This window comes from Octodon degus, unplaced genomic scaffold, assembly GCF_000260255.1.
Source record: "Octodon degus isolate 3935 unplaced genomic scaffold, OctDeg1.0 scaffold00013, whole genome shotgun sequence".
Taxonomy (NCBI): domain Eukaryota; kingdom Metazoa; phylum Chordata; class Mammalia; order Rodentia; family Octodontidae; genus Octodon; species Octodon degus.
The window spans coordinates 19494464-19502601 of NW_004524589.1; positions in this window are offsets into that span (position 1 = coordinate 19494464).

Sequence of the window (8138 nt, forward strand, 5' to 3'; positions counted from 1 at the left end):
TTGGTATAGAGCTTTGGTTATTACCTTAGCACCAGCTCTGGATCTACTAAATTCAAACTCATCCAGGTGGTTGTGGCTTGGGTCTACCTGCTGTGTTCCAATTCTTCCTGCTGCAGCCCTCGGAAGTGAACCCACTGTACCACTCTGGAAAAATGTTCTGTTTCTGTATCAGCTGGGCGGTTCTTGCCTCTAGCCTTTCTACAGGGAGTTCTAACTTAGGGTTCAATACTGCGCTTGTCTGATGGAAGAAGTTACACACACACACACACACACACACACACACACACACACACACGCATGCACGCACCTGGACTTGGCACTGGCTGGAGTGAGGATCCGGCTGACCCTGGGCAGTCTGACTCACAAGCTGGGTCTGAGTGCTGGCTGGAGTCCATTTATTCTTTCAAAAGATGCTATATTTATTAAATAATATAGCTACCTTTTTTTAGTCATGCTTTCAATGTTTCATAATTTTAAATCTAAACAAAGTCTCCCTGGGCATCTTAAAAAATCCTATAATAAAGTTTACAGCACTAATTGTATTTCTATTTCATTTGCTGACATTTTGTAATGTTCTTTTATTCCTATTTTATTTTGAGGACTCTGGGGTTTGGGGATTCAATTCTAGGAGTCATGACCATGGTAAAGGGTGCCTTTCCCAAGTCATCCCAATTTAAGAGAAGAGCAGGAAAGTAAATAAGCAATTTCCAGGGTACATGGAAATGACAATGCCATGTTTCATTATGTAAATAGATTTCCCCTACACTGACCTCCATTACAGTCGAGCATCTGCTAATTATAGCAGAGGGCAAAACTGCAAAGGCCAATTTGCATTCTGTTTGTGCTGCCCTTGATTTGTTTCCTAAAACCCAAACAAGATAAAGTGTTGGAGGATTTAATTATCGATAGTCATTCCCCTGTTTGTCCTAATGGTTGTCGGGGTCTTTAACTGCTGGCCCCGTAGCCATGACCCAGGGACCCTGGAGCAGATCCCCAGGATTTGATCTGCACAGCTGCTGGGCTGACTGACACTGTGCTCAGTGTGCAGATGGTGCTTCACTCACCATCTCATTCTTTGGTGGTGCAAAGTCCCACACACATTCAGCAGAAACTCTACTTTGAGCTTTGAATTTTGATTTCCCCCAGCCCCAGGCTAGTTACTACAATACTGAGCAGAGGCAACAAACTTCAGCTCCAATCAACCACTGACACTCTGCTGCCATGTGCTGTGTGGCTCAGCTAGGAAGTTTGCTAGGCTATGTGTAGTGAATGGTATTTGTTTATTTAATATAATATCGCATTTATGTAATGATATTTTTATACTCACAGTGGGTTTATCAAGACCTAACCCCATGATAAGCTGAGAAGAATCTTCAATGAGAAATAAAATGAAATAATGCTGTGGTGGCTTCCCTCTGATGAACTGCTTTCTGCCTGTGCATTGTTTATCTAATTGACAAGACTGCGAGGCCAAGTTGTCCCCTGGAGTGGCAACCAAAAGCCTTTCTCTCTTCTTTCAAATTTAGCTCTTATTGTCTGAGTGACCTTGAACATTTTTTTGTTCAGATTCAATATTTTAAATATGAAATCAACAAGTTGCATTTCAGAGAAATATCATAATTAATAGTAAACAGGAAAATATTCATGAAATCTGAAACACCCTATATGAAGTTAAAATCCAACTCTCTTTATAGCTCTTATTTATTAAAAGTTTATGGATATGAGTACCTTAAGTGTATTTTAAATTATATTAATAATTTGAGTATTTTTGTTAATCTTCATTTTATAGATAAGATACAAAGCAAGTAAATGCCTTAAGGTCACTTAAGCCTGTGTTTTAGCCATGATGTGGTGTTCCCTTAACAAAGTCCCTTGGTCATAACAGGGTCTCGGAAAGAAGAGAGGAAATTAATGAAGCTAGTTTTATAGCAAAGGATACTTATTTAAAATATTTTAATAATGTTCCTTTGCCTACCTAACATTATTGCTACTAAAATAATCTCTTCAAATTTTTAAGTAAGCCTAAATTGTGATTATTTTATTTTTTTTCTCTTTATTTATTTTATTTTATATTTTAGGGAAGGATTTACAGGGTATTCAGGGTCTCACTAGTAGATGGGACTCGTAGTGACCCACCTGGGGGATACAGGCACATGCCACCACACCTAGTCTCAATTGCCTTCTTAGTGAGCCCCAGGGCTGGAGCTGGCACCGCAGGCCAGGGGAATTGAATCCCCTGCCCCTGAGCCTGCTTGCAGGTGCTTGAATCCGCTGAGCTATTTGGCCAGCCCATTGTGATTGCTATTTTATACTGCCTTGGTTTGAATATGTTCCCCAAATTTCCTGATTTGGAAACTCCCACTTCAAATTCGTATCTGATGATATGTGGAGGAGGAGCACTTGGGAAGTAATCATTAGATCCACATCAGGCCCTCTGAAATGGGGATAATGGCTTTAGAAGGAAAAGAAGAAACATGTGAGTAGACACAAAGATCTAGGAAGACAGATCTGAGTAGACGCTTGCTCTGTACCGTCCCTGTGAGCTCCCCTCTTAGGTTCTGACACAACAAGAAAGTCCTAGTGGATACTGAGCAGATGGGAGTGCTATGGTTTTAGACTTACTACCTTCGAATTTCCCAGCCAGATTCATTTCTGTTCTTTGTTCGTTTCCTGATCTAGAGCATTTGGGGATAACAAAAACAACAGACTAACATAAACAATTTTTTTTTTTTTTTTTGTACAGGGTCTATAGTGTTTCACTATGTAGATTGGACTTGTGGTGATTCTCCTGTTTTCAGCTTCCCAAACTCCGGCATTACAGGCGTGCACCATCGTGCCCAGTCTCAGTTGCCGTCTCCGCGTGCCCCAGGGGCAGGGCAGGCACGGCACCCCAAGGATCAAACCCTGGCCACTGTGCTCTGCCTAAGCAGATACACAATTATTTTTGAAAGTACTTATAAAGGCCTGTTTCTAGAAACTTTTCATGAAAATCTTTTCTATTTTATTCCAGAGAATTACTTTTTATCATGGCTTTGTTTCTCCTGGTAAAAATTCTGTATGTAGTGGTTTAACAAATTTAAATTTTGTTTAAAGAAAAAGTTGGTTTTCATGATATTTTAACTTTCAACTTCAGGAAAACAAGTGATGTTTTAAAATAGTATATGTGGCGCGGGAACCGGGATCCAGTCCCTAGTGCCACAGGCCACACAGGCCCTGCCTGCTGGTGCACTGAGCCAGCCACCAAGACAGGAAGTGGCAGTGCATGCCTGCGTTCCCAGCGCTGGGGATGCCGAGACAGGAGGCTCACTCTGAGTCCGAGCTTCATAGTGAGACCCTGAACCAAATATATTAAAATAAATAAAATAGTATATATGAAACTGCTCTGGGTGAAAAATGTCTGCTCCTGCCTTAGTACAGTAAGAATCTGTTAATCATTTTATCCTGCAATTCCCTTCAGAGGGTGAGCAAGCCACAGTCCTCAAATTTCAGTTGCAAGTATGTCCCCAAACATGCTATTCTCACAATAGAAGTTCAAATCAATCTACCACGCTGCACATACTATTCCTCCCAGCCAAAAGGTATAGTAAGCTTTACAATATGCCAAATCTCAGCTATTAGGGAATTTACTGTAATAATCAGTTTCTGATAATAATAAAAACTTCTTTTCTTAAGAAAACCTCATGTTATCCTGGGGTAGGGTGGGGCATGGGAAATGGGTCCCAAGGTTAAGTTATCTCTGGTTCCAGGATATCTATAACCCCTTTTCTGACAAGTTCATTTGTAACATACAATAGACATTGATAAGCTATCAGTCACGTGAACATTTGAAGGAAAGAAAAGTACCTATTGAATGAAAGATTGCTAATCTTTTATAGCAAGGTTTCAAAGCATATTCAAAGAGTGTTTTGGTCCTGTGCCTTGAATGTTATGTTAAGAACATCTGCACTCTAGGAAACAGTGAGGCAATAAGCCCATTTTTCCAACAAATAAAATTAAATTAAGACATTATTAAACTTAGCAAAAAAAAATTGGATTAAAAAAAGTGAATATATATTTCTAAAACTATGTCAGCTGTCCTATTTTTATTATATAGAGAAGTTGACTCAAATTCTGTTTAATTCATTTTCTAAGGCCGCTTAAAGCACTTGACTAAGTAAGGGTAACAAGGAAATAAAGACTAGCAATTGTGATAGATAGAAGACAAATTAGTTTAATAAGTTTGCTTGTCATTTTGCTTTTATAACAAATGGCCAATGTCTGGTCCATATTTATGGTCCACTGGACATTTAAATGAAACAAAATAGAATAAATTAGGAAACTAAATCACTTTTGAAGATAAAATGCACATATTCTTGGTCATAAATGGAAAAGAAACACAAAGAAGTAGAGGGGACTTGCTGGTTCCAGGAATAGAAGTGCTATAGCAAACAGCAGCACTGAAATGACACCCAGGATTTGGAGGTAAGATTTATTTATTCTGACTGGGATCATTCTCAAAATATCAGGCCCCTGAGGCTAGGGAGGGAGGTGTTGATAGGACTGCAAAAGGGAAGCACAGAGGTAAAGTATTTGGCTGTCCTTGATTGGTTTTTGTAGTACACATCATAGTGACAAGCTATTTATAGGAGACAGTAGCAATCATAACTGCAACAGGAACTGTTACCTGGGAAGGTAAGAAACAAGTATGCTGGTGGGAGCCCATCTTCTGTTACATTTCCTCCCTCTATTAGCTTCCCCAGCAAACCTTTACCGTACATATGACGTGTGATCTGAGACCAGGCCCAAGTAGCAGCAGCAACATTAGGGCTGTCACGGATACTAGGATGGGCTTTGGCCAAGCACCCCAAGACTGCCTTATTATAGAGTTTTTCCCTAAGTTGCTTTTCAGGAAGAGATATAATTGAGACCAGCCTGTTCTGTAGCATTACTCTGGCAAGGTGGCTAGAGAGTTAATCTGATCTAGGGGGGTGTCCACTGTGCCTTGGACACTTACTAAATCTCAGTTAAATGTTTGATTGATTGTTTTATTCTCCTGGAGAAGCTCTCCATAGAGTTTAGGGCAAAAACCACAGCTAGCAAGGGGGAGTGGAAGCAGGAACTGAGATAAGCAGCCTGAAAAGACATAAAAATTAAGGGAAATAGGTATGGAGCAATCCTGTGACTGTTGTCCTCAGGCTTCAGCCGTGCACGGACTAATCAGCATCCCAAGTCACAAGAGGGCTTTGAGTGCTCGTCTTTTTAAAGTGACCTATCTGGTCTAGGTAAATTCTTTAGAATCTTGAAATTTGGAGATTTTAAAATTTTGGAATGGTAGATAGAAAGCTGCATTTCTGAAATCTGTAGACGTAGTTAATATACATCTGGGTTACGTGTATGAGCAAGAGTGCCTACAGGTATAGATGACTTTTAGTTAAACTTTTATGGATCTATTTGTGGATTTTTTTTTCAAATTTTTATAGCTTGTGACCTGTATGCTATATATAGCTTTTATTCAGCTATCTCTGCTACAAATGCAGGCTCACTGTTATTGCCAGTGATTAATGGTAGGCCATATCTAGGGGTGGTTTTACAGCAGGACCCCACAAACTTTTATTGCCCTCTCAGCTCTGGTAGGGAATAGGCAATAAAAGCCCAGCCTGTGTAGGTGTGGATGAGCACTGAGTCTGTCCGTATATCTCTGAATGGGGAAGGTCGGAGCCAGTGTTACAGACGCTGAAGCCTGGGATGGCTTCCGGGGTGCGGGTGCCAGAGCTGTGGCTTGAGCTTGCAGACCGTATGGGATGGGGACAGGCCTGGCTCTGATTAAGACAGATCTCCTGGCAGTACCAGGTAAAGTTTTTCTGCCTGGAACTGATGTTTCTGTCACATGGATTCCCCGACAGTGCTTAGGAGTGCAGTTTGGTGTCATCGTGGCAGGTTTGGTGTCACTGTGGCAGGTTCCTAACTAGCAGCAGGAAGCAGTAGCTGGGGAGCTTTGGCCAAAATAACTTTGTCCAAGATGACCATAGCATAGCTAGCTTATCAGACTCCATTCCTATCAGTGCTACTTCCAACTGTAAACAGTGCATGCAGCATCTGTCTGGGGAATTATTTTTCTGACATGGTCTGATGGGCCCAGCCTGGTGGGCAGGTATGTGGCAGGACTAAGTGGTTCACAGTTACTTAGGAGGTCCAGTACAGCACGTGGCACTTGGACAGTTACACCTCAGTCTAAGGAGAGCTTGTCTTCTTTCTTGATCAGAAGGACAGCTGCTATTAGAGCAAAAGGGCAAAGGAAGGAGGCAGTCCCTTATCAACTAGATCTGAGTATTTGTGTGGGTGGGCAACCAGGCAGTCCCAGGAGCTGATAATCCAAGTAATCATCAAGCTCTTGTTTTGAACTGATGCGTCTATATTCTATACACGTCATCAGCTTCAAGAAATTTGTGAGATTTCTTTTTTGTAGCCAGGTTTTCCAAATATTGCAGCAGAACTTCTGTGTCCTTCCAGCAGGCCAACTGGGTGACATTAATTAGAAGTACACTGATATTTTGTGCTGGAAAACTAGCTAGGTCAGCTTGAGGGCTTCTCCAAAGATGGTAAACAAATTTTGAACCTCTAGGAGGTTGAGTCCAGGTCACCACTTTTGAGTACAGAACTGTGGTCTTTCCACTTACAGGCAAAGAGAGGCTGGCTAACAGGAGCCAAGCCAATTTTTCCTCAGTTGAAATGTGGAACTTGGGAAGAGTTGCTGAAAGTCATCTTGGATGGGTATTAGATGATGTCATCTCACTAGAAAAGAAAGCAGACTGTGTCCTCCTCAGTCTGGAGTCCAGTGTGTGTCATTTGAGCAGGGAACCAGGAATCTGCCTCCAGACCACTGAGGGGACTTGAGAAATGTTGAAGGTACACCTTCCCATCAGGATCTGGAGAGGTCCCTGCTCCATCCTTGAGGGCCAGGATCAGTGACCCTAGAGGTTATCATGTTTGGTCTTCCTGGCTGACACACCAGAGGCTGAAGCAAGCAGAAACACTGAAATGGCACCCAGAATTTGGAGGCAGATTTATTTACTTGGATGGGCACTGCCTGGGATCATTTCAAAATTATCAGGCCACTAAGGCTTAGGGAGGGAGGTTTGGATGGAATTGCAAAGGGGAAGTACAGAGGTAGAGTAGTTGGCTGTCTTTGGTGGTTCTTTATACTTTGCTTCATAGTGACTAACTATGCATCACAGTCACCAACCATTTCCAGGAGACAGAAGCAGCCGTAACTGCAGCAGCAACTATTACCTAAGCCAATAAGAAACTGAAGAGTACTGTCTGGGTCCCATTTTCCATTGAAGATGCAGGCTGAGACCACTAGTTATATCGCCTACCAATGCCACCCTCAGCCCTAGGCAATGGCACGATGGCAGAACTCACAGCCTAAGATAAGCTGCTACCATGGGACTCTGCCTTCCAGGATTGGAAACTCTGAACAGTGCTGCTCACCATTCATGAGAAATGATCGCTAAGCTCTTACAAGATTGCATTAATGAAAGGACCTGAGAGAGTAGATAAAAATGAGATATGGATATGAGGGAAGAGACCACACCATTCACTAATGGCATCTGGATTTGCAATATTTACAGTATAAAACATGAACGACTTCCAGACAAGATGAATCTGGAAGCTAGTATTCTAAAATGAATAAGAATTCCAATTTAGGAACAAGTGCCAAGAGATTAATTTAACTAGGATAATTAGGAAAATATAATGGAACAAATGAAAATCAATTTTCAGTGCTATGTGCCAAGGATCCTTAAGGAGATATAAGAAGGCAAAAGCCTACTGGAAAAAAGAAAATATAAAATACTAGCAAAAGAAAAAATGAAAACTTAAAAAGTGAAGTCTAAACATGACAATACAGTACTTGAAATAAAATATAAATCCAAAAAATCTCTAAACTGTTTCTGGAAATAGAATTAGTGAGCTAGGAAAAAATAGTGAGGCATTCTTCCATAAAGTTACAGAAAGATACAGGTATTAAAGAGATAAAAAAGCAGTTACTACAGATAGAAAATATCTGAGAAGGCTTAGCACATACTAAGCAGCACTCCAGCAAAGAAAGTAGAGGAAATGGCAGAAAAACAGGAGAGGGAGAGAGAGAGAGAGAGAGA